At 41.6% G+C, this 27,955-nt stretch overlaps 1 protein-coding gene across 3 annotated transcripts in view; it reads right to left on the minus strand.

Moving 5' to 3' along the window:
* Positions 1 to 22,298, minus strand: part of LOC139576132 (transcriptional enhancer factor TEF-1) — a 56,847-nt gene extending 34,549 nt beyond the window's left edge. For 2 of the 3 annotated variants that reach the window (XM_071401838.1, XM_071401836.1), the window contains exons 1-2: positions 22,106 to 22,298; positions 21,558 to 21,684 (exon numbers count right to left, since the gene is read on the minus strand). The gene's annotated coding sequence lies outside the window, so the exon portion shown is untranslated. The remainder of the gene's footprint in view (positions 1 to 21,557; positions 21,685 to 22,105) is intronic. The other variant, XM_071401839.1, reaches the window with a different exon arrangement.
* Between the last annotated feature and the right edge of the window lie 5,657 nt (positions 22,299 to 27,955).

Consider the following 27,955-nt stretch of genomic DNA (forward strand, 5'->3'; position numbering starts at 1 on the left):
TTACTGAATTCCGTTTTTGTGAGCTGACTGCTGACACTGCAGAACTTACTCACAGACTGATGAGGGAGGGGAAAAAACGTCCATTTCGACCACTAAATGGCTTGGGCTTTTTCTCCAGCCTTGCTCCCCCCACCCAGACTGAATAATAAACTACACCAGTAATCACATCCAGCACGGTCATGATTGTAATACCTGATCTCAAGCAAGATTTTTTCTTTACTTCTTCAACAAGTCAAACCCAGTCAAGTTGTAACAGTGGTATTTTTGAGAGGACCTTTTAAAAACACGCCTTTGCATTTGTCATTGCAGTGTATCAAATACTTGTTCTCCCCACTGTATATATATACAGTGGGGAGAACAAGTATTTGATACACTGCCGATTTTGCAAGTTTTCCTACTTACAAAGCATGTAGAGGTCTGTCATTTTTATCATAGGTACACTTCAACTGTGAGAGACGGAATCTAAAACAAAAATCCAGAAAATCACATTGTATGATTTTTAAGTAAATAATTTGCATTTTATTGCATGACATAAGTATTTGATACATCAGAAAAGCAGAACTTAATATTTGGTACAGAAACCTTTGTTTGCAATTACAGAGATCATACGTTTCCTGTAGTTCTTGACCAGGTTTGCACACACTGCAGCAGGGATTTTGGCCCACTCCTCCATACAGACCTTCTCCAGATCCTTCAGGTTTCGGGGCTGTCGCTGGGCAATACGGACTTTCAGCTCCCTCCAAAGATTTTCTATTGGGTTCAGGTCTGGAGACTGGCTAGGCCACTCCAGGACCTTGAGATGCTTCTTACGGAGCCACTCCTTAGTTGCCCTGGCTGTGTGTTTCGGGTCGTTGTCATGCTGGAAGAACCAGCCACGACCCATCTTCAATGCTCTTACTGAGGGAAGGAGGTTGTTGGCCAAGATCTCGCGATACATGGCCCCATCCATCCTCCCCTCAATACGGTGCAGTCGTCCTGTCCCCTTTGCAGAAAAACATCCCCAAAGAATGATGTTTCCACCTCCATGCTTCACGGTTGGGATGGTGTTCTTGGGGTTGTACTCATCCTTCTTCTTCCTCCAAACACGGCGAGTGGAGTTTAGACCAAAAAGCTCTATTTTTGTCTCATCAGACCACATGACCTTCTCCCATTCCTCCTCTGGATCATCCAGATGGTCATTGGCAAACTTCAGATGGGCCTGGACATGCGCTGGCTTGAGCAGGGGGACCTTGCGTGCGCTGCAGGATTTTAATCCATGACGGCATGGTGTGTTACTAATGGTTTTCTTTGAGACTGTGGTCCCAGCTCTCTTCAGGTCATTGACCAGGTCCTGCCGTGTAGTTCTGGGCTGATCCCTCACCTTCCTCATGATCATTGATGCCCCACGAGGTGAGATCTTGCATGGAGCCCCAGACCGAGGGTGATTGACCGTCATCTTGAACTTCTTCCATTTTCTAATAATTGCGCCAACAGTTGTTGCCTTCTCACCAAGCTGCTTGCCTATTGTCCTGTAGCCCATCCCAGCCTTGTGCAGGTCTACAATTGTATCCCTGATGTCCTTACACAGCTCTCTGGTCTTGGCCATTGTGGAGAGGTTGGAGTCTGTTTGATTGAGTGTGTGGACAGGTGTCTTTCATACAGGTAACGAGTTCAAACAGGTGCAGTTAATACAGGTAATGAGTGGAGAACAGGAGGGCTTCTTAAAGAAAAACGAACAGGTCTGTGAGAGCCGGAATTCTTACTGGTTGGTAGGTGATCAAATACTTATGTCATGCAATAAAATGCAAATTAATTACTTAAAAATCATACAATGTGATTTTCTGGATTTTTGTTTTAGATTCCGTCTCTCACAGTTGAAGTGTATCTATGATAAAAATTACAGACCTCTACATGCTTTGTAAGTAGGAAAACCTGCAAAATCGGCAGTGTATCAAATACTTGTTCTCCCCACTGTATATATATATATATATATATATATATATATATATATATACACTGCTCAAAAAAATAAAGGGAACACTTAAACAACACAATGTAACTCCAAGTCAATCACACTTCTGTGAAATCAAACTGTCCACTTAGGAAGCAACACTGATTGACAATAAATTTCACATGCTGTTGTGCAAATGGAATAGACAAAAGGTGGAAATTATAGGCAATTAGCAAGACACCCCCAAAAAAGGAGTGATTCTGCAGGTGGTGACCACAGACAACTTCTCAGTTCCTATGCTTCCTGGCTGATGTTTTGGTCACTTTTGAATGCTGGCGGTGCTCTCACTCTAGTGGTAGCATGAGACGGAGTCTACAACCCACACAAGTGGCTCAGGTAGTGCAGTTCATCCAGGATGGCACATCAATGCGAGCTGTGGCAAAAAGGTTTGCTGTGTCTGTCAGCGTAGTGTCCAGAGCATGGAGGCGCTACCAGGAGACAGGCCAGTACATCAGGAGACGTGGAGGAGGCCGTAGGAGGGCAACAACCCAGCAGCAGGACCGCTACCTCCGCCTTTGTGCAAGGAGGTGCACTGCCAGAGCCCTGCAAAATGACCTCCAGTAGGCCACAAATGTGCATGTGTCTGCTCAAACGGTCAGAAACAGACTCCATGAGGGTGGTATGAGGGCCCGACGTCCACAGGTGGGGGTTGTGCTTACAGCCCAGCACCGTGCAGGACGTTTGGCATTTGCCAGAGAACACCAAGATTGGCAAATTCGCCACTGGCGCCCTGTGCTCTTCACAGATGAAAGCAGGTTCACACTGAGCACATGAGCACATGTGACAGACGTGACAGAGTCTGGAGACGCCGTGGAGAATGTTCTGCTGCCTGCAACATCCTCTAGCATGACCGGTTTGGCGGTGGGTCAGTCATGGTGTGGGGTGGCATTTCTTTGTGGGGCCGCACAGCCCTCCATGTGCTCGCCAGAGGTAGCCTGACTGCCATTAGGTACCGAGATGAGATCCTCAGACCCCTTGTGAGACCATATGCTGACACATGCACATTTGTGGCCTGCTGGAGGTCATTTTGCAGGGCTCTGGCAGTGCACCTCCTTGCACAAAGGCGGAGGTAGCGGTCCTGCTGCTGGGTTGTTGCCCTCCTACGGCCTCCTCCACGTCTCCTGATGTACTGGCCTGTCTCCTGGTAGCGCCTCCATGCTCTGGACACTACGCTGACAGACACAGCAAACCTTTTTGCCACAGCTCGCATTGATGTGCCATCCTGGATGAACTGCACTACCTGAGCCACTTGTGTGGGTTGTAGACTCCGTCTCATGCTACCACTAGAGTGAGAGCACCGCCAGCATTCAAAAGTGACCAAAACATCAGCCAGGAAGCATAGGAACTGAGAAGTGGTCTGTGGTCACCACCTGCAGAATCACTCCTTTTTTGGGGGTGTCTTGCTAATTGCCTATAATTTCCACCTTTTGTCTATTCCATTTGCACAACAGCATGTGAAATTTATTGTCAATCAATGTTGCTTCCTAAGTGGACAGTTTGATTTCATAGAAGTGTGATTGACTTGGAGTTACATTGTGTTGTTTAAGTGTTCCCTTTATTTTTTTGAGCAGTGTATATATATATATAGAGAGAGAGAGAGAGAGAGGAGAGAGAAAAGAGAGAGAGAAAGAAAAGAGAGAGCGAGAGAGAGAAAGAGAGCGAGAGCTAACGTGAGTGTCTGGACACGTCTGGTTTCCATGCTAGCTCATGATTTCCCTCCAAAAGAGGGAAACACTGATATTTGGAGGGGTGTTTAGTGAGCTCATGGCCATGTTCATCCCACAATGGGCTGATGTTTCCCCGCTCTTCTACAGGTTGTTTCCCCTGACGCGCCACACCAGGAAATGAATACTGTTACACTGAAGCGTGCAATGAATTATTGAATCCACCACCCCACCCCCGTCCCCCCCAAAAAAGCTGAGCTCTCAACCACAACTAGCATTTACCGCTAGGGAAGGGCAGCAGAGAGCCTTGGCCTATCATATTGCTACATGAAAAGAATAGAGCAGTATATATTTGAATCTGGGGTATAAAGATCGAGGGGGTAGGGGTGGAGGGGTAATACATAACATTGAAATGGTATAATACAAGTTGGTAGGCTAATTCATTCATTTTAAGTGGTACTCTAAATTAATTTTGTTAATATAACCACTATAAATAAACCTTTTCTCTCTCCTCCATCCATTGCTGAGGATGGTGTGCAGCCGCATCTGCTGCAGGATTACTCTGAGGGGGGAAACAGCGGTACACACTCCATGCCATGTAATCACAAAGAGTTTAAAAGACTGGGGCAGCAAAGGGGCTCAAGAGTACCTCTCTTGGCCAGTAGAAGCATCCACATCGTACAGCTGGCAGATCTACAGTAAGTCAATGCTATTTACAAATGCATTTACTTAGTGGCAGTTACATTGTGATATAATCAATGTCCGCATAATTCTAGGACATATTGGTGTCATAGAATACACATTTCTCTTGTTATTGGTACGTTTATTGCCACCATTCGCCAAAGTCAATTCAATGGAATAATACATTGTCAAGGACCTTAAGAAGTTTATTTCCCACCAAGATACCACAGCCAGAAGCACTCTACAGTATGTCCCCTGAATGAATGACTTTAACCTAACACTGTCATTAGCACGCTGTAGTCTATTAACCTGAACAAGTGTTAGAGAACATCAGATAAATCTATTGAGTTAAAACAGCTTAATCACTGGGCATGGCTGAAGTGACTCTGCAGTCATTTGGCTTAGTAATAAATCACCCTAAATAATTGACCTCTGTCACTATTCCATAAGGAGCATCTATCAGGAGAGCACCTCGACAACCAGATGAGTTCTGGGTCCAAGCGGATGATCACCTCCTTGAGCATGCTGAGGAAATATGAGGCCAGGTTCACTCAATTAGCCAGAGTTTGATGTGTATGTCTTTATCTTTCAATTACTGATAACCCTTTGTTTCATTGATCTCTCGACATTGACAAGTGAGTCATTCTTGATGTTTTGAACAGAGGGATATCATCATTAGAGCATAGCAGTAGACATTGTTTGCACTTTTTTTTTTTACTACTAAAACATGTTTTTAAACACAAGACAAATATCATAGAACACCTTGAATATTCTTCAAATGAAGGTCCTCTAAACTATGGTCACTCAGCTGTCTTAATGGAGAAACAAACGCAGGGGCATGTTTGCAAACAGAAAATAAAACACTTCTCTTTCTTGATAGGAGAGAATGGAGGAGTTGCTGACTCGCAAGACCTTAACTTTTCATCCCTAAAACACTTACATGACGAACATAAATCATTGCTGTCCCCTATAGACTTGAGTAATGAAAGGCAAGGGAAAGAAATTCACCAATAGAACACGATGTAGATGAACTGAGCCAAATCCAAATGCAAACCATGCCAAGTGCATAGTAACCTAACAGAGTTACAGTGTTGTTAAGAACTTTTTACAGCCATCAAACAAGTGTGTCTCTAATATTTAGTCTATGTTACACAGCCTTATGTATAAATACGCACAGAGGAGAATGTGCCTGGGTGCTTTAGCCATAACAGGTATGCTATGCTGAGCTGGCTGTGTGTTTGGACCGGGAGAGAGACGAGTGTTGTGATTAGTGCAATACGTCTCTAGATGATGCTGAAGTGGTGATGTTTGTCCAGGCCCCAGTGGCAGATGGGAGACAGAGATTAGTCATGCAACAATATACTGTGGCTGGGCTGCTGTCGCTACACCTCGCTCTCAAAGCAGGGAAAGCATTTCAGACATACCCAGAACAAGGACACCATAGGCTACAGACAAATCCCATTCCCACCCAGGGAGAGGCGCTTTCTCTCGATCGTACATCACTCAAAACAAAATAGCCCACCAACAAACATGATAATTTCATCTGGTGTGCACTAACGTATAACTATAAGCAGGTGTTTGCTGTACACCTTTCAATACAATTATGGAGCTAGACTGGTAGAGCAACATTGCATTAGCTGCCCTACAGCATGTCTACAAAGTAGAAAGATGCTTAATTAAAATGCATTTGGCTGTAATAATGGAACTGTATGGTAGATGGGAGCTTCTCAATCTGGCTCCATTCATATATTTCTGCGTAATAGTACAAAAATGATGAAACAATACGAACACCTGCAACCTTCAGCAGGTAAAGAGCATTGTGGCTTTTGTGAGTCATTACAGTTAATTGAATGTCTGGAAATATTTCTGTAAAACTAATCAAATTCCTAACTCAACTAAACCCAACTGTTCAAGTCATCATAATGACAAGACTAATGGACAAGAATACAGACATCAACAAAACCCCACATGAAAAGTATGTGATGACTATAATGCGACCACTTTAAATTCATTTGATTAATTTAATTCCCAAAAATCAAATCAATGATGAAACAACAGCGTGTACTCAAAGCGTGTACTTTTCTCCTCACACATATTCCTATAACCCTCTTCACATACAATGGATGATTTCTTGCATCGTGTCTACTCTAACATAAAATTGGAAATGAGAATTTCCCTTCTCTAAGAGCCTAACACTGTGGATGGCAAATTCTATGCTTTTAAATCTCAGTGGCACGGTCATAAGCCAGGCCTATGTTTATATAATTTTGTATTGATGTGCCTTTAATATCATAGTGGAGTTCAATAGCTTTCATTGTATCTGTGTGTGTGTTCACAGGTTCTCCTGAGGCTGTACCCCTCTCTGAAAAGTCTCCCCAATCATTGCAGCCAGGATGTGCCCCTACACGCCTCTTTCACAACTCACAGACATCTACACACACACACACACACACACACAGGCACATACGCACACACACACACCAACAGTTCAAGGATTGGGGATTTGGATCTGTAAAACAAAATGATGGAAGCTTAACAGGATACACCACGTGGCTGTTGTTTGATGGCAGGTTTTCTGGTATCTGTTCTGGTTGGATGATAAGGCACTGATGTGTCTCATCCATTATTACACAAGAGAGATAAAGAGGGAGAGAGAGAGAGACAGGGAGAGAAAGAGAGTGAGAGAGAGGAGGGAGACAGAGAGAGAGGGCGAGAGAAAGAGGAAGAGAGAGAATGATAGAAAAAAGAAAGTGAGAAAGCAAGAGAGTGATAGAGCGAATCAGGGCAAAAATCTATTTATCAACATGCATAAACAAAGAAAATTACAACTTATACCTCAGAGAGTTCTGTGATACGGTTGAATGGCGGGAACCTGGTTACTGAGATTTTCCAGGATTTACCGCCCAAAACCACTCCCTTTTCCCGGGATAGATAAGTATGAGAAACTGGTAAGTTACAATAATTTATTTATATGAACAGCATGGTTGTAACGGGTGCGCTGAGAGTGAGGAAGCAAGTTCAGGGAGTGAGTGATTTAATCAATAAACAAAACATAATACAAAATAAGAAACACGAACAACGCACAGACATGAAACAGAAACAATGACGCCTGGGGAAGGAACCAAAGGGAGTGACATATACAGTGGGGAGAACAAGTATTTGATACACTGCCGATTTTGCAAGTTTTCCTACTTACAAAGCATGTAGAGGTCTGTCATTTTTATCATAGGTACACTTCAACTGTGAGAGACGGAATCTAAAACAAAAATCCAGAAAATCACATTGTATGATTTTTAAGTAAATAATTTGCATTTTATTGCATGACATAAGTATTTGATCACCTACCAATCAGTAAGAATTCCGGCTCTCACAGACCTGTTCGTTTTTCTTTAAGAAGCCCTCCTGTTCTTCACTCATTACCTGTATTAACTGCACCTGTTTGAACTCGTTACCTGTATGAAAGACACCTGTCCACACACTCAATCAAACAGACTCCAACCTCTCCACAATGGCCAAGACCAGAAAGCTGTGTAAGGACATCAGGGATACAATTGTAGACCTGCACAAGGCTGGGATGGGCTACAGGACAATAGGCAAGCAGCTTGGTGAGAAGGCAACAACTGTTGGCGCAATTATTAGAAAATGGAAGAAGTTCAAGATGACGGTCAATCACCCTCGGTCTGGGGCTCCATGCAAGATCTCACCTCGTGGGGCATCAATGATCATGAGGAAGGTGAGGGATCAGCCCAGAACTACACGGCAGGACCTGGTCAATGACCTGAAGAGAGCTGGGACCACAGTCTCAAAGAAAACCATTAGTAACACACCATGCCGTCATGGATTAAAATCCTGCAGCGCACGCAAGGTCCCCCTGCTCAAGCCAGCGCATGTCCAGGCCCATCTGAAGTTTGCCAATGACCATCTGGATGATCCAGAGGAGGAATGGGAGAAGGTCATGTGGTCTGATGAGACAAAAATAGAGCTTTTTGGTCTAAACTCCACTCGCCGTGTTTGGAGGAAGAAGAAGGATGAGTACAACCCCAAGAACACCATCCCAACCGTGAAGCATGGAGGTGGAAACATCATTCTTTGGGGATGTTTTTCTGCAAAGGGGACAGGACGACTGCACCGTATTGAGGGGAGGATGGATGGGGCCATGTATCGCGAGATCTTGGCCAACAACCTCCTTCCCTCAGTAAGAGCATTGAAGATGGGTCGTGGCTGGTTCTTCCAGCATGACAACGACCCGAAACACACAGCCAGGGCAACTAAGGAGTGGCTCCGTAAGAAGCATCTCAAGGTCCTGGAGTGGCCTAGCCAGTCTCCAGACCTGAACCCAATAGAAAATCTTTGGAGGGAGCTGAAAGTCCGTATTGCCCAGCGACAGCCCCGAAACCTGAAGGATCTGGAGAAGGTCTGTATGGAGGAGTGGGCCAAAATCCCTGCTGCAGTGTGTGCAAACCTGGTCAAGAACTACAGGAAACGTATGATCTCTGTAATTGCAAACAAAGGTTTCTGTACCAAATATTAAGTTCTGCTTTTCTGATGTATCAAATACTTATGTCATGCAATAAAATGCAAATTATTTACTTAAAAATCATACAATGTGATTTTCTGGATTTTTGTTTTAGATTCCGTCTCTCACAGTTGAAGTGTATCTATGATAAAAATTACAGACCTCTACATGCTTTGTAAGTAGGAAAACCTGCAAAATCGGCAGTGTATCAAATACTTGTTCTCCCCACTGTATATAGGGAAGGTAATCAGGGAGGTGAGTCCAGGTGAATCTGAAGACGCGCAGGTGCGAGTAACGATGGTGACAGGTGTGACCCATTACTAGCAGCCTGGTAACCTAGAGGCCGGAGAGGGAGCACACGTGACAACGGTGTGAAATGCAACTGTTAAATTAAATGCGATGCCTAAATCTGGCTTCTCTACGGCCTCTGCATGATGAATTAACGCTGAGGGTGGGGACAGACAGTCCATCTCAGTATGGAGCGCAGTTCACAATGCATGTAGACTTACCACTTTTATTCTTGTGACAGGAAGGCCTACATTTGCTGCAGAATAGTCTATGCTACAGTAATATAAAGACCGAATGCGCGTCTAATTTACACATCTCCATCTGGCTTTCGGGGGTCAGCTTGTTTTTTATTTGTAAAGATTATAATTTTTTAATTACAGCTGCAGAGTTTTAAAAAAGCCTATCACTCGAATATCGTTGCTTTAAAATCAGTGCACACGCAAGCACTCGCTCGCATTCTGTCTCTCACCATCTATTCCATTTTAGAATAAGGCTGTAACGTAACAAAATGTGGAAAATGTCAAGGAGTCTGAATACTTTCCAAAGACACTGTATGTATTGGATAACGGCATTTGGGCATTTTTAGGCTTGGGCTCGGTAAATGTCTTTAATGTGTGGCTCATAAAAGGTATTTAATATATGTCTCATCAGGCTCAGGTAGCATCAGGTTTGAATTTTCATGCTGATCAAAGCTCCAATCAAATCCAGACATGCTTTATAATGCTTTCGAATGACACTTCCGGTTTTGGCAGGAAATACCGGGTTTTGTAAGCATTTGTAAAATACCAGGGGGAAAAAATTCAGCCCTATTCTGTAATAAAACATGACACAAACTATATCATGACTGATATGTTTAGTCCCTAGAGAAGTGAACTGTCTAATCTGGGTGCTTGCCAAAAACCCGCTTACTGGAACTCCAAAGGCGATAGCGCTATCCAAAGATGCAAAGACTCGGCTCACTGCACTAGTAATATAGGATGGACAATTCAAAAGATGTTGACAATCATAGAATTTCACTTTGGGCCAATTTTACGTGTCACGCTCTCTCAAGGTCATTGGAAAAGATGGAGGAAAGAGATTTCGCTAACAAAGGAAACCACTACGGAACAAAGTTTGAGATTGTCAAATGTACAATATTCAGGGGGGAGACATTCTTCCCATAATTGAATGTTTTCTGTGTCCTGCTTTTCCTTAGCAATGACAATACAACAAGATTACTTTTGGACAGATAATAAGCATCTACACTGAGTATACAAAACATTAGGAACACCTTCCTAATATTGAGTTGTCAGGGCGTGGACTCGAAAAGGTGTCGAACGCGTTCCATAGAGATGCTGGCCCATGTTGACTCCAATGCTTCCCACAGTTGTGTCAAGTTGGTTGGATATCCTTCTGGTGGTGGACCATTCTTGATACACACGGGAAACTGTTGAGCGTGGAAAAACCCAGCAGTGCTGCATTTCTTGACACAAACCGGTGCGCCTGGTACCTACTACCATTCCCCATTCAAAGGAACTTAAATATTTTGTCTTGCCCATTCACCCTCTGAATGGCACACATGCACAGTCCATGTCTCAAATGTCTCAAGATTTAAAAATCCTTCTTTAGCCTGTCTCCTCCCCTTCATCTACACTGATTAAAGTGGATTTAACAAGTGATATCAATAAGGGATCATAGCTTTCACCTGGTCAGTTTGTCATGGAAAAAGCAGGTGTTCCTAATATTATATATTCTGATTCCATTGTCTTTGTAACCCTAGTAAACTCCATGGCTTGGTTTGACATTTTAATTTACGGTACAACTATGTTGAGTACATTCCAACCCATATGTTTTAAAACAAGCTTCTCGTGAATAAGGTTATTGCATCAATTCAAAAGGATTTCTACAAACTACAATCATAAGATGTCTATTCAATTAAGCTAACCTAAAAATAACCCCTTAATAACCCCATAATCTCCACCGACCTTTCACATTTATATGGCACACATCTGTGTGAGAGTGTGCATATTTTGTTGTGTCTGCTCACTCTCTGCTGAGTGGGTCCGGGTTCTTTTATTCCTGCAGAAGACTCTGTGGCAGTGAGAATCATTATCACCTCATCACACAGGCTGTCATGGAACAGACCCATCTCCTTGTTTATTCCTGTTACTGGTGTTCATAGACTCCACATATCCCCAGGACACCATGTTACACCTTGTTTATCACAAAACGTCCAGTAGCCACCAGGCCCACAAGGAAGAACAGCCATTACTGATGCTGTTAGAAGGTACTTTTTAACTGCATTGTTGGGAATGGGCTCGAAAGTAAGCGCTTCAATGTAAAGTCTACTATACCGGTTGTATTCGGCGCATGTGACCATTCAAATTTGATTTGAAGCCTATAATGCTGTCGACAGTCAAATGTGATAGATAGAGAACTAAAAGATGTTAGGAATAGGTAAATACATCATTTTTGTGAAAAATACCTCTGAAACATGGATTGAGAGAGTGCGTCACAGAACTCATGCTCAAAACTATGTACGCCCAGATTCCATCTCCATCCCTGTCCCCAGATGCCAGGTCTTCAACACCATGTGGCATCAATCAGATAGTCCTGAGATGTGAGAGGTACATGGGGACTGTGAGGTTTCCTATTGAGCTGGTCTCCTAGTGTCTGAGAATCTGAACACTAATTATCCCGGCCAAAGAGAGAGGTAGGAATGTCACCTGTAGAAACACTTGGGGCCTTAACAGATAATTGCATACTCCTATCACACCAAGGTCGGAACCATGGAAATGGTCTTATTAGCAAGATAAGGACAAAAGCGGGCAACAAGTGAATGCATTGGCAAGGGTTGGGCCATAGTTGTGACATGGCATTATGGGAGATGACACTTATCGGCAGATTACATAAACCACTCTCGTTCACACTAAAATGGAATCCAGCTCCTTAAATTAAAAGAACCCATTTCACCGATCATACAGACCTGGGTAATGAAATAGCAGATGAGAGGTCTCAAATGTAATTTTCCATGTGGAGTCCTTTTGTACTGTTATCTCAGAGGGTGCAATAATGATCCTGTGAATGGCTTTTGCGCACCCCATAATGACCCATAGTAGTTAAGCCTGCACTGTGGAGAACTATAATTACCATGTGATTACAAAACTCAATGTTCGCTGTGAGTTTTAAAGGCGTACCATGGGCTTCGGCTAATTATTTCAGTAATGTTGAATGTATGCCAAAGCCCTCATGTTTGGAACAAAAAGTATCCAATTATGCATATTGCGATGATGGGACATTACTGAGATTCCATTTACAGTTTGCTTCATCAAAACATGTTCATTATAACTGGAATGGCATGTATCAAGAATGACGAGCAGAAACCCTTTCTGTACGGTATGGACCTTGAGATATAAAGTTATAGAACATTCATGAAATGATACAATTCAAACATCCAGAAAGCTTTTCATTTCTTAGATGAACACACCTAGCAACATTGAAATTTGACGTTTCTTCTGTTAGACATCTATTCTTTCTGAAATAGGCTTATTAAAAGCTTTACCCCCTCTATGACTATGGACGCAAGTTTTGACTGACCGAACCCAGCGCACCAGTATTGCAAAAATGTCCAATTGGCACAATTTTTGTTCTGCTGTAGCCTCTTTAAGGAGGGGAAAATGACAAGGTGTGCAGGGGAACACAAGAATGTCTAGCCGTACACAGGGACAAACCGATTGATCTACGTAGTATTGGATTTTTCTCCAGGTTTCATGAATAAATCTGCTGGGTATGGAGTGCTGATAAACGAATGAACAAGGTTTTCAATACCAATCTCCCAATGCAGGGAGCAAAAGGTTCAGTAGAGTAGCTCGCTAATACTCCCTCTGTTATTGGCAATGGCCAAGCGTTTATTTCATGCCTCTTTAAACCAGCAGGCTTGGGTGCAGTGAATCTGTCTGATAATATCCCACTCAAATGTGAGGCCTGGAGCCCGCCACCCAGCGCCCGACCAACGGGCCGCCCGCTCGGGGATCAATCTCTACTCGGTAGAGAATGGGATTGATTTACAGGCACTGTCAAAGAAGCTCTCCCAGTCCCCACCTGCCTCACAACATATCAGAATCAAGTAGCACCTTCTAGACCTGGGCATCACATCAGATACAGTGGGAGTACAGGGGACCAATTTCCATCAGTCTTTTACTGTAGATGTCTATTCAGAAAATTAGCAAATGATCTGCTAAAAAATGTGCCCATGATAAATTCTTCACGTCAGAAATTACGAACTACAAATTCATGACGTAAAAATGCCATCCGACCGCAACAATGTTGGAAATCAATGCATTCGACACAATAAACATCTGTTTGTAAAAAATATGCAGGGCATTCCAACGTCTGCACATGGTCGCGTCACACTAGTGAGGAGAGAAGGGGGAGCGCATAAAGCGCAGGAAATTAAAGCTGTAAATAAACGTCCGGCAGATAAAGGATCCCCTGACAGTTATGAGAGCAGAGCAGTCTGGAGGCTTCAGGCTGGGCGCGGGCTCAGTCAGGACACTGTGGATAAGCATGAAAAAACTAATCAGTGATGAGCATGAAGACCACCATCTGCATCCTTGCTCCTCCACGCCACACTCACCATCACAGATCCCTCCATCTCAGGAAGGACGTCTGTTTGGGCCTCCATCTGCCATAAACCAGCCCCTACTACCAAGGTGCTACCGGTAGAAAGGTCAAATTGAATTTTCTAGAAACTATTTTGTTTGCTGTTCATTGTGTGGCGGATGCTGTCCAGTTTATTGGTACTTAAAGGAAAGCTTGGCCAGATGAGACACATCATCCCCATGAAGCTCCAAGGTAATTTGATGGAGAAAATTCCTTGTTGACCCGGCTTGGTTAAGTACATATTGAGTCACTGTACGAAACAAATAGCATATAAATCTGCCAGTGCCAGTGTCAAACAAAAGCTCAAACCTCACTCAAGGTTCTCAAACTCTGATTTACTCAACTGAATTTTTCACCAACTTCAGCCAGCACAAAGCTTTAATTCATTTCATGAGCTTTTTCAATTAAGCTTGCAGTATACACAAACAAAACACCATTGAACAGTTATTGAAAGAAACTGAGTTTTACATTGACAATGATAATTTCCCTATTTGAAGCCCAAAATGTAAAGAGGTGAACTCTATTGAAGTGCTTACCTTGTAATATAATTTATTTGTCAGGGCAAAACGATACCGAAACACACAACTTTGTCAGAACATTTTGAGACAACATTTTTAATAAATGCAAGGAATGTCTCAACATGCTGTAGTCCATAGCCACATCCAGCATCAACGCAAAAATGGACCAAAGCCATATGTACTGTATGGTCCTCAGACGGAGCAATTAAACTGTTTATGAGGTGTAATCATATTAGGCCAATGTATCCCAGCTTTCCAAGCCAAACATGCTTACAGTAGTATTTACATACACAGATCTAAGCCGTAAAGAAACCTACGAATGCTGTGCTTCGGGGTAGAGTTCAAACTCATTCACTGGGCACAGAGTGCATACTAATGTTGGGAGCTCACCCAAAGTCTATCTGAGCCTCGGCTGAATCCAGGGCAGCTTCAGGGCAGAGCGAGCCTGCCTGATCTCTGTCGGCCATGATAACAATACAGCAGCCATTAATGAAAGGCCTTGTAGGGATTTATTACAAGAGAGGACTGGGGAATACGGTGCCAGAGAGCCTGGACAGCCCACATTTGAATACAGACCACAAATTATAAACAGTTTCAGTAAATGAAGTGACTGAGGGCCTTTGTTCTACGGGCGTACATCTTCCTATTGCTAGTGGGCACTAAACCACTAGCATGGCCTGCACTGGGAAAGGAAGTTATTGAAGCCTGGATTTCCTGCTTTCAGCTGTGGCCAACAACTTGAAGGTTTATAGTGGTTTCAGGAACTGACTCATCTAATGATTCATGGATTAGATATTGCTTCTCATGTGTGTCTGGTCATGTGGTAGCTCGTTTAAATGACTTTTTCCCATCCAAAAAAGAAGAGTTAGGAGAGTGTGAAAGTAGGGAAGGTACTTATAACAATTTCCCAATAACTTCCAAATCATTACAGTTTAATAAGACGTGATGAAGACGACTTCCCTGAGAAACTGACTGAGGCTGACATATGGTATGACTTATGAGGCTATAATTGTAAAGTGCTGAAACAGTGGTTTCTTTACTGTATGACTTCTAAAGATGAGAAAAGCTCTTACATTTTATTTTTCTCTTTCCTTCTCATTTCCCCCAGATTTCCTGCAACAGTATGGCAGTATAATGCTCTACAACTTAGCTTTTTAAGGTTTCTTTGACTCTTTGACTTATCTAGAGAGAAAGTGCTTTGGACCTTTTGAAAATTAACATATGATGAGGTAAAGGTCAATATACCAAAAGACAAAGCGGGACAAACAAATTAATACAAAAGCTGTTTGCCATAATTATACATATGTAGAAAAAGTGAATTACACTTGCAAAGGCAGTTGACAAGGCCAAAGTGCACTCTAGCTGGCAGTCATTTTATGACTGCAGTCCTGAAGCAGATTTACTTAGATGACGTCAGTGGCTTTGAGCCAGCTTTTCCTTTTTGGTGGCACTCAACATCAGCCTCTCTGAGGCCTTACTGAAACTGTTGAGCAGCAGACCATACTGCAAAATTCTCTTTCTAGAACAGGGTTTACCTCAGGGTACAGAGTGACTGGAACCCAGCAGTACGGTAGTGTGTTTTAGCGAAGCATGCTATCCGATCACAGACACAATGATGTGACGATGAGTCCCTCCCCTGCTAAATGTCTGCATGTAATTACACAATTAACGACCCTGTGTCCAGATTAAATTACAGATCACATCTCTTTTACTCGCCCTACTCCTCTTGTTTTGTGTAGCTATAACAAAAGCAGCATCCTTTCATTTCATCAATTCTTCCCTTGATTAGATAAAGGAATGCTTTGTGCCATTCTGATTCCCATAAGGCATTTCTCAGACTGTTATCATACAGGAAATAGAAAATATTTGTTGGGTATGCGTAATTGTGCTTTTGATCAGTTTAGGCCTTTATTCCTAACAGCTGTTTCCATTTCTTAAAGAATGCAACAAATGTAAGAGGATTGAAAAAATAGATTTTCTGAAGAAAATAAATGTCTTCCATGCCAACCTATACTACTAAATAAATACATAAAATGACGTTGTGAAGGAAAACTTGATATGTAGCACCAGCCCAAGTACAATCCCCCTGCACAAAAACAACACACTCAAAGATCCAACAGTTTCCATGGCATTCTTTTCTCCTATGATAACTCTTAATTAGTTTTGACCGCAGATGGATTTTAATAGGAAATGATGACTTAGTAGTATATTAAAACGACAGGACGTGCCTGTTTGCTTTGGGCTGTAATCCCACTACAGTTTACATGTTCACAATGACCCATGACCACAGAGGGAAAAACCAGCTTGCTGATTGTAAATGATGTGGTGATGCCCATGTGTGGTTCATTCATACCTACTGATGCCTTGTCTAGGTGAACTTGTTTAGAAAACTATGAATGTATTTGTTCGCTTCGTAAACCTTGAAGTGCAATTCAAGGCCAGGAATTTCAAGGTAAGAAGAAATCACGTATGTGCACAAATACACATACACATGAGCTCACCTGCAATAACTCACACACACACTGTCCTACAACAGATGGTGACTCAAATATGAAGCATATTAAATTCTATTGATAAGGTAAGGGAACAGATAGCTTATCGGAAGCATACAAGAGCCATATGGTGTCATAGTCAGTACAGCCTGTTTTTGACATAACAATGGCCTGGCCAAGACGTAGAACCACAAGTTGACTAATGGTCGTTGGCATGAAATCTCAGAGCAGTACAAGCTAGAGTAAATGTTGATATTTGCATTTTTTCATACAGGTGCAGAAAATGACCCAAGCAGATGTCAATGAGAACGGGCTTGTTTGCGCTCAGCAGCTCAACAGCCTCGCACACACTCAGTCTTGACAACAGGAAAGACAATGGGTCTCTCTCTGCTCCCAGAAGTAATCCAATCCACTCAATGCCTCAGCAATGCACATATTCTCTCCACATTTCACAAGTGAAAGACTATATTCTTATTTTCCCAGCCCTGAGACTTCCACATTCCTAGCCAAAACAGTACAGCGGTGGGATCTATAAAAAGGCATGTGTGTTCAGAGAGAGGTGGTCTGCGTACAACTACTGAATGTTGAGGTTCAAAAACTCACATTTCTGAGCATGTTTTAAAGCTAGAATCCTTAGTTGCTACATCCATTTTTTAAATTATAAATTAATGATATACCGTGCATTCGGATAATATTCAGACCCCTTGACTTTTTACACATCTTGTTATATTACAGCCTTATTCTAAAATTGATTAAATTGGTTTTCTCCCTCATCAATCTACACACAATATCCCATAATGACAAAGCAAAAACAGGTTTTTATAATTTTTTGCTAATTTATTCAAACCAAAAAACTGAAATATCAAATTTACATAAGTATTCAGACCATTTACTCAGTACTTGCTGAAGCACCTTTGGCAGCGATTACAGCTTTGAGTCTTCTTGGGTATGACACTACAAGCTTGGCACACCTGTATTAGGGGAGTTTCTCCCATTCCTCTCTGCAGATCCTCTCAAGCTCTGTCAGGTTGGATGGGGAGCATTGCTGCACAGCTATTTTCAGGTCTCTCCAGAGGTGTTCGATCAGGTTTATGTCCAAGCTCTGTCTGGGCCACTCAAGGACATTCAAAGACCTGTCCCGAAGCCACTCCTGCGTTGTCTTGGCTGTGTGCTTAGGCTTGTTGTCCTGTTGGAAGGTGAACCTTCGACCCAGTCTGAGGTCCTGAGCACTCTGGAGCAGGTTTTCATCAAGGATCGCTCTGTACTTTGCACCGTTCATCTTTACCTCGACCCTGACTAGTCTCCCAGTTCCTTCTGCAGACAAACATCCCCACAGCATGATGCTGCCACCACCATGCTTCACTGTAGAGATGGTACCAGGTTTCCTCCAGATGTGATGCTTGGCATTCAGGCCAAAGAGTTCAATTTTGGTTTCATTAGACCAGAGAATCTTGTTTCTCATGGTCTGAGAGTCTTTAGGTGTCTTTTGGCAAACTCCAAACGGGCTGTCATGTGCTTTTTACTGAGGAGTGGCTTCCGCCTAGTCACTCTACCATAAAGGCCTGATTGTTGGAGTGCTGCAGAGATGGTGGTAAGGTTTTGGGGCGGCAGGTAGCCTAGTGGTTAGAGCAGTGGGCCAGTAACCGAAAGGTTGCCCCGAGCTTACAAGGTAAAAATCTGTCGTTCTGCCCCTGAACAAGGTTAAGGCTGTTCCCCGGTAGGCCGTCATTGTAAATTAGAATTTGTTCTTAACTGACTTGCCTAGTTAAATAAAGAGCCCTTCTCCCCCGATTGCTCAGTTCGGCCAGCTCTAAGAAGAGTTTTGGTTGTTCCAAACATCTTCCATTTAAGAATACTGCAGAAATGTTTTGGTACCCTTGGTTTTTGCTCTGAAATGCACTGTCAACTGCGGGACCTTATATACACAGGTGTGTGCCTTTCCAAATCATGTCCAATCAATTGAATTTACCACAGGTGGACTCCATTCAAGTTGTAGAAACATCTCAAGGATGATCAATGGAAACAGGATGCACCTGAGCTCAATTTCGAGTCTCATAGCAAAGGGTCTGAATACTTATGTAAATAATGTATTTTTGTTTTGTATTTTTAATACATGTGCAAAAAATTCTAAAACATGTTTGCACTTTGTCATTATGGGGCATTGTGTGTAGATTGCTGAGAAAATAAGTATATTTAACCAATTTTAGAATAAGGCTGTATCCTAACAAAATGTGGAAAAAGTGAAGGGGTCTGAATACTTCCCGAAGTCGCTGTATGCGCATTGATTCTTGAAGAATATAACTTATAAATGTGTCATGAGATTAGGTCAAGTGTCGTACCCCAACAGAACCCAAAATATAAGCTTGTTTAACTCCAATGTTTGTAAACAATGCAAATGTAAACAAACACTGTATAGCCTCAAAACATGGTTAAACTACATAATTCATATCATGGGTGGTCAGTCCTTGCATCCATAGCTCTGTCTATGAATTTGAGAGTGGTTACATTTTTCCAGCCCCATCCCTTAGATTTTTTGTGAAACAGGGACGGGGAAAACGCTGTATTGTTGTTTAAATAACAGCATTGAGCTTATATGTGTTTTTGTACGATGTAATGCATTTGTGAAGCTCACTTCCACCACATAGAAACTGCACATGTAAAATTGAGTGCTAACAAATACCTGTCCGATGAGTCATTGGGGCTAAATGAATGTTATAACAAAAAACTATGCAAAGCTTATGTTCAGAAAAGGGGGAGGAAGGGCTTAGTCGGCTACAGTCTATCTATGTTAAATGCCAAGTTCAAAATACCTTCAATACATATCGCCATAATATACATTGACTTGTTATTTTTTATAAATCTTATATGTTTATGTGATTGGGTTTTAACATAAGTTTAGATGGTATTACTTTGGAATAAGAGAAATTCTAGATAATTATTATAATTCTTAAATTTCACAAATTTGGGGTTCAACTGATATCATCTGGTAAAATTGGAATTCATAAGCCCACTTTCAAAAGTAAAAACTGATGGGGTCAAGCAAAGACAATGTACTATTCTTGCACTTGAAAATGCCATGCAGGCTAGTGTCCAACAGGTCCACTTGTTGCATAAGCAGAAAACAAAGCATCTATTGCTGGTCCTGATTTCCCCCTACAGCAAGCAGCTTTACTTCTCAACATCATGACATGTCAGGCGTTAAGTCTGATAGAAGTCAACCTAATTAATGTAGTAAATTCTAATAGCCTAGTAAGAGGAATCAACAAATAACACATTGTATCTTGCTGGCCCCTATTTTCAAGAGAGACCAACTGAAATATAAGACTATAATTAACTGCAAGAAAGGAGGTCTTTCCCCAATCCCACAATAGGGGAATTTAAGAGTATTAAAAGGTGAATTCCACTCTATATCAGAGAACTTGCACAGCCAAAGAATACCCTCATGCAGTTTGGTTTGTTTAGTTACTAATGAAGTGGATATCACCACGCATCAAAATAACCAAGACATTTCACCTTCTATATTCACCAACAAGCATATAGTTATATTTGAATATTTACATTCTTTGAGATCATTTAAAAAACACTATAAGTTAATTACACAATAATTGCATAGCCTTCTCTATAAAATATATTTGCTTAACTATTAGACAACCTATATTGGAATTGTATCTGATGTTGTGACCTTGATGGCGTTTAGCATTTGGTTCAAGTGAGGGCAGTCAGGCTACATAACCTATTCATATTCATATGTTTAAAGCTCTGTAATAGCATCAGCGCAAACCACTACATCCACACAGCCTACAATAAAAGGCAGTGCAAAGTTTCCCGCAAAGTTTCCCCCAACAAATTCATCCTTAAAATAGCAACAGTTGAGCATCTGTGTAATCTATAGGTAATTCATGTATATTACGAAATTCTAAAGCAATAGAAAGCTACATAATCTTCCTTAACCTTCATTAATCTTGATCAAGACTTTCCTGAGATTAACGTTATAGGCCTACATGTAATAGGCATCGGATCACACGGTTTCTTCAGATGCGATGAAACTTTATAACACATAGAAGTGGCCTTGGCTACATAATGCGACCCCCATCCCTGTGATTTATTCAGATTTTAGCTGAGCAGGCAACAATGTATCCCGAAAAAAGGCGGATATGGAAAACAAGGATCGAACAGAGCAATGAAGCAGACATAAACACAGCTCAGAGCCCACAATAACCTACTTGTAAGAATTTATTTTTGAAATAGTTCAAATCAATATTGAATTACCAATTGTTTAAAAACTAAACTGACAAAGAGAGTTGCAAATAAGAACTGGGTATCAATGGTCGTCTTTTTTTTTTTTTTTGCAACGTTTCAATAGTGTCCGAAAGCAAGAAAAACCTAGCATTGAATACAAACAGATATCAAATGTTTTCATTCACTATCACTAGAACACCAAAAGTATGTAATAACATTTTCTGATTATTTTGTAAATGCAAAAGATGTGTTTTATAGATTATATTCTCTAAAAGTATGTTGCCCGGCCTACTATCCTACACTGTGAGAGCACATGGGCAATATGTGTTTAAATGTGGTCCATAATCTTCTACTGTCAAAGATGATCAAAAAGTATTATCTTAAAAAGACACATCTAATCAATTCGGCAACATTGATGGATCTTGCCTATGATCGGTTGAATCAATTCCGCATGTGGAAAATGGAATGCAAAGAATTTGATGGAATTTTTGTAGCCTAACCTGATAAAAGAACAAAAAATATACTTACAGTGACTTCAAAGTGCGATGGATAAAATACACGATCAAAGGTGTTGGAGCAACAAGTCTTTCAGCAGAATGTTTTTGCACTGCTCCGAAAATGTTCCACTGAAATCTCCAACTCCCGGCTGAGCCAACTAAGGAGAAGAAAACAGCAACATTTTGATCCGTCATCTTGTCCAAAATTGTCATTCATAAAATAATGTACGTCCAATCGTATCCGGAATCTTGTTAGGAGTTTGAGGTTCATGCACTGGACTTACTGCGATATAATAGGGCGTATGGTCGGGCTTCTTTACAAAAATGTGAAAAATGTCAAAGATTTTCGTGTCAGTCGAATACAACACTGAGTGGACAAAGTGAAAGCACCCTGTTGCAACAGCGACAAGAAACGGCAACCTAAAATTCCACCGACACACACTTTTATTGTAATATAAAAATATGCCCACTCATTCTAATACCATACATTACTTCTTATTTCTAATGAAAAGCGCAACTTCATCATAACAGTGTTAGTCTGCAACCATTTTGCATATTATTAACTACATTGAAACTTACCTCAAACACCTCCGTTATTGTTATTTGTAATAAAATTCGTCCCCCTTTGTTTGTCTAATGTGGGATATTATAGTTTTTGTAAACTGTGTAAAGTTATTGTTGTGTTTCTGGGTCAGCCAGATATGTGTACGTGAATCGACAACGCACGGACAGAGATGCGAAGAATGCTCGGAATGAGAACAGGAATGAAATGAACGCGAAGAGCGAGTTTGCATTGGGGGCGGAGCAAAGGTGGCGTCATCCCGAACCGAACAGCCCTAGATTATGGTAGATAGGAGGGACAAGCGGGGGGAAAATAAGAAGAATGACCTCACAGGACACGTCGAATTCAAATTGGTGGGAGAAAGAAGATGGGATTTCTTTGTGGAGTTAGTTCATTCTATTTTAATCATCTACCCCAATAAAGCTGAATAAAAGTAGTACAAGTATGATACCTTTATCACAACCATGTCAGTCATTTGAAATGTTGTTGCTTGATAAATATATGACGTGAATACAACACTGCCATTTTTTATTTGACACTTCCACAGCTGGGACATGAAATGGAGCACATTTAGAAACATTTATCAGGTTGAACATCTGTCACCTGCCTCTCATACTTCGGTAGCTGCATGTGTGGTAAATGTAACATCAGTAGGCCTTATATATTCAGAACTATATCTTCAATACAGTATCATCTGAGACACAAACAGGATAGAACTGTTGGCTAGACCTTGTGAGCCCGTGGAGAGAACCATGCCAGTGCCACCACACAACCACACGGGGGGAATTATGAAGTACAAACTGGTAATATGGGAGAGCAGACAATCATAAGACATGTCAAAGACCATAAAGCAAGTTTGCTTACAGCACACCTAGTTTGGGCTACATGTCTGATCGTGTCCGTGCAAGCCATCCATTAGGAGGCAATGTTTTGACACCAATTCTTATAAAGAGGGATCTATGAAGATGAACGGCTGGCCTTTTGAAGACATCCATCAACACTTGTAACACCTGTCTGTGCATGTTTAGAAAAGAGAGACAGAGGAAGAGAGGTGGGGTTTTGCTCTTGAACTATAGATAGTATCACACACACATGGATTGCTAGTCAACAACATCCTCATTTGAAATTTCATTTAAATTGTGGTTCACTTCCATATTCCTTATATCAGGCAGTCTCAATTGCATAATCTTAGCGGAGCTCTACTTTAAGCTGTGATTCTTAACCACCGACTGCATGTCTGCTTTCCAAGGGCCCCTTATCTTATCAGCTTCTCTCTTCTCCAGGGTCTGTTCCCCCAATACCAACCTATTAACCATCAAAAGGGAGTCTTATCTATGCAAATGCAGCAAGCCCTGGAGGAACAAACTCTGCTAGCACAGCACATGTGACACCACCCCAACACCTGAGTACAGTCACAGCGGTGATTCATTCACAGCCATGGGGTCATCTGTCGACAGTGTTTCACAAGCTCCTTGTTAAATATTAGCCCTGCATATCCAGGAAGCCCACCGACAGATCCCAGCATAATGGCAAACTGTAAAATGGTTCATAGCCTTACATCAGAGCCCATTCTCATTGCCTTATCGGGCACATGAGTCGCCTGGCAGATTGCATCCAGAAAATGTGGCCATATGAAAATGTGTGTGTGTGTGTGTGTATGTCTATCTGTGTGCATGTTTGTACCCAGTTGGGACTGCATTTGACAAGGTACAATATTGAACCAACACTCATTTCAGTGTAGAATGTGTTGTTATTCCTTATTCCTTCCTATGTGTAGGTGAACAAGTTAAACTGAGTTAATAGTACACATTTAAATAGATATTACATGTCATAATGAAGCCATAAAAGTGTTATCTGACAGCATGGAAATCCATTTCTGTATGACCTGAATTATTTATCAGTGCGCGTGAAAACGTAACATCTGAAATTCTCGTGCGTCTCCGCTGGCAAATTATACCTAGACTAATCATTGAATCTGTGTGCATCTTAACAAAGGATCACTGTATGTGGTGAGGGGAGAAGACAGTGCTCAACACGGCTGAACTGTTTACCCCAAAACAGACATTGCAGGTTTCTGTCCGCACCCCCTTATTCACACACAGCCTTCAAACTCTTTTATGACTGGGTGTGGCCACAGAGCAATAGGAGTGGGGATGGAATAAGGGAGGACAGAAACCTCACAGACAGCAAGGATTTTAGTGGGGGGGGGGGGCATTCCCATAATTCAGGGACAATTGATGGAACCAAACAGATACGCCTAATATAATTGTAATTGTATCAAAAAAATCTATTGGTATTTGAGCAGTGGACATCAATATCCTGTTAGATTCTATTTAGCCCTAATTTGTAATAAATATGTATTTGTTCACGGATCATTGTTTTTAACATTGACATCTTAAAAAAGTTTAGAATATCAATTCAAACAGAACTCTTTTTTATATGACACATTTCTCATTCAGTGTTAATTACATAGGTCTTACCCCAGATAAGGATTTGCGCTCTACAGTACCATTTGTCACTACAGAAGCATCCAGGGATAGCTGCCTGACACCTGGGCAGATTAGGCCCTACAGGTCTAGTGTGGCAGGGCTTTGAACTGGAGCCTTCTGGAGCCTCTGCTCCAGGGGAGGCCTGGGGTGATGCTGGTTGGGGAGGATGGGGAGATGTTGGGGAGAGAGGTGAACCGGGCTGCCCTGCCCTCCGACCTCTCCTAATCAGGCGGCCCTGGGAGGGCAGGTGCAGACCATCACTGGCTCACTGCTCTGACGGCACACTGATTGGCTTTATTAGAAGATAAGAGAGGGGTTAGCAAGGAGCTGAGGACCACTCTCTCTGGTGGAAAAAGCTCACAATTTCAATCAAAATATATAGAGAAATTGGGCTCTGGGTCAATATGTTTACTTACACTTCATTTGAAATCAATTTATCTTACATAAAGTAAAATGTTTTTCTGAAAATGAAATACCAGAATGATTCCTCAACACCTGAAGGTTAAATGATTATAACAAAACAGTATATCATAGTGTGTGGCCATTTTGGTGTTGACATTGGCCAAAATTGGATATGCGTTGGAGTTTGTTTGAGAACTATAGACATTCAAGTGCATCATGCAAACAAACCAACTGTGTTAGCAGACGCCATCTTGTGGTCACTTAGAAACAGTGCTTTGTGAACATACTAAGGAACATTGAGTGAGCTGCATATGCCGACTACTTTTATTTTATTAATTTTCTATTTTACCTTTAATTAACCAGGTAGGCCAGTTGAGAACAAGTTCTCATTTACAACTGCGACCTGGCCAAGATAAAGCAAAGAAAGTGCGACACAAACAACACAGAGTTACACATGGGTTAAACAAACGTACAGTCAATAACACATACTACAGTATGACTTGGCCTTAGTAGAGCCAGAGCTCAGTCAATGACTGACACATAATTGCAAATGTTTTCTCTCTAAGGTCCAACTTCATATGACGTTAAAACTTTCAACACTGTACACAGCCCCCACTTCAAATTAACTTTCCATGACCAATCATTGTGATGTATTGAACAATGATAAATTGAAGACAGTTGAAAACAGTGAAGTATGAGGATGTAATTTTTTCATGGTGAATATTAAGCTGGGATATTATGATGAAAACTCAGTTGGAAAATATATTTATCTGTGTATATAAATGAACATTCAATAGTAATTGACAGCAAAGAAGTGCCTTGACAAAAGGCCAAATTGTGACAAAGGGCAAAACTTGAATTACTGCATACACCAGCAGTGAATTCAGCAGGCAGACTGAATTACAGACAGTGGATAACAGGGTACACTTGGGTCTCTCACAAGGAGGGGCAATTTCACTCCTTGTGCATTCTTACCCTCTATCTGTATGTATGTCAGTTCAGTCTGCCCGTCCATCCGCTCTATATCTCTCTCTCTCTGTGGGTGCAGACACTTAGCCAGTTTCGCTAGTCTCCAGGCAACAGCTGTGGTTTTGATGTCTAAATGTTTGTGCACTAAATTTCTCTTTAATTCAATTCCATAATGCAGTGTTTGAAGATATGGATCAATGCCTGCTGCCTTTGATGGTCATCCTGGTAGTCAGAGGCATGTCAATGTACCTATCCTGCACTACAGAGAACAACAAGGACCCCATCACATGATGCAGCCAATGTGGCCATGCAGATCCTTTCATTGTTGTCTCATCATAGAGGACTATGTGCTATTTCTGAATCACATCACATGAAGGATAAGTGTGCAATCATGTGGAGAACATTTTCTACTTTGAGTACAACTCCTAAGGTACTGGAAGACCATTATACAGTAAGCATGAATCCTACCAACCCTACCCTGCACAGCCTGCATTGAGAAGAACAGACCAGGCACTATCTTTATTCACATATCTTATCTCTTCATAATTACACTCTCTGCCAGATCAATACAAATAGCAAGGGAGAGAGTGGATGAGTTAATCAATTGTCTGTTTTGTAGTAACCTGACACAATGTGAATAGAACGAAGAACAGCTACAGGTAGCTATAGGTTTGTCTTGGAATTTGATTACCCCCCACAAAGGATATGAACTTCTTGAAGAGGTAACTTCTTAAAGAGGTAACTGGTAATCATTAAATAAGACACATAAGTCCTAATCAACACATTATTCATTGAAATAGTGTTTTTCTTTCACAGGATTGCATGTAAAACAGATATAGTTGAAGTCGGAAGTTTACATACATCTTAGCCAAATACATTTAAACTCAGTTTTTCACAATTCCTGACATTTAATCCTAGTAAAAATGCCCTGTCTTAGGTCAGTTACGATCACCACTTTATTTTAAGAATGTGAAATGTCAGAATAATAGTAGAGATAATGATTTATTTCAGCTTTTATTTCTTTCATCGTATACACTCAATTAGTATTTGGTAGCATTGCCTTGAAATTGTTTAACTTGGGTCAAACATTTCAGGTAGCCTTCCACAAGCTTCCCACAATAAGTTGGGTGAATTTTGGCCCATTCCTCCTGACAGAGCTGGTGTAACTGAGTCAGGTTTGTAGGCCTCTTTGCTCGCATACGCTTTTTCAGTTCTGCCCACACATTTTCTATAGGATTGAGGTCAGGGCTTTGTGATGGCCACTCCAATACCTTGACTTTGTTGTTCTTAAGCCATTTTGCCACAACTTTGGAAGTATGCTTGGGGTCATTGTCCATTTGGAAGACCCATTTGCGACAAAGCTTTAACTTCCTGACGGATGTCTTGAGATGTTGCGTCAATATATCCACATAAATTTCCCTTCCTCATGATGCCATCTATTTTGTGAAGTGCACCAGTCCCTCCTGCAGCAAAGTACCCCCACAACATGATGCTGCCACCCCTGTGCTTCACGGTTGGGATGGTGTTCTTCGGCTTGCAAGCATCCCCCTTTTTCCTCCAAACATAACAATGGTCATTATGGCCAAACAGTTCTATTTGTGTTTCATCAGACCAGAGGACAATTCTCCAAAAAGTAAAATCTTTGTCCCCATGTGCAGTTGAAAACCGTAGTCTGGCTTTTTTATGGCGGTTTTGAAGCAGTGGCTTCTTACTTGCTGAGTGGCCTTTCAGGTTATGTCGATATAGAACTCGTTTTAGTGTGGATACAGATACTTTTGTACCCGTTTCCTCCAGCATCTTCACAAGGTCCTTTGCTGTTGTTTTGGGATTGATTTGCACTTTTCCCACCCAAGTATGTTCATCTCTAGGAGACAGAACGCGTCTCCTTCCTGAGCGGTATGACGGCTGCGTGGTCCCATGGTGTTTATACTTGCGTACTATTGTTTGTACAGATGAACATGGTACCTACAGGCGTTTGGAAATTGCTCCCAAGGATGAACCAGACTT

This window comes from Salvelinus alpinus, chromosome 5, assembly GCF_045679555.1.
Source record: "Salvelinus alpinus chromosome 5, SLU_Salpinus.1, whole genome shotgun sequence".
NCBI lineage: Eukaryota > Metazoa > Chordata > Actinopteri > Salmoniformes > Salmonidae > Salvelinus > Salvelinus alpinus.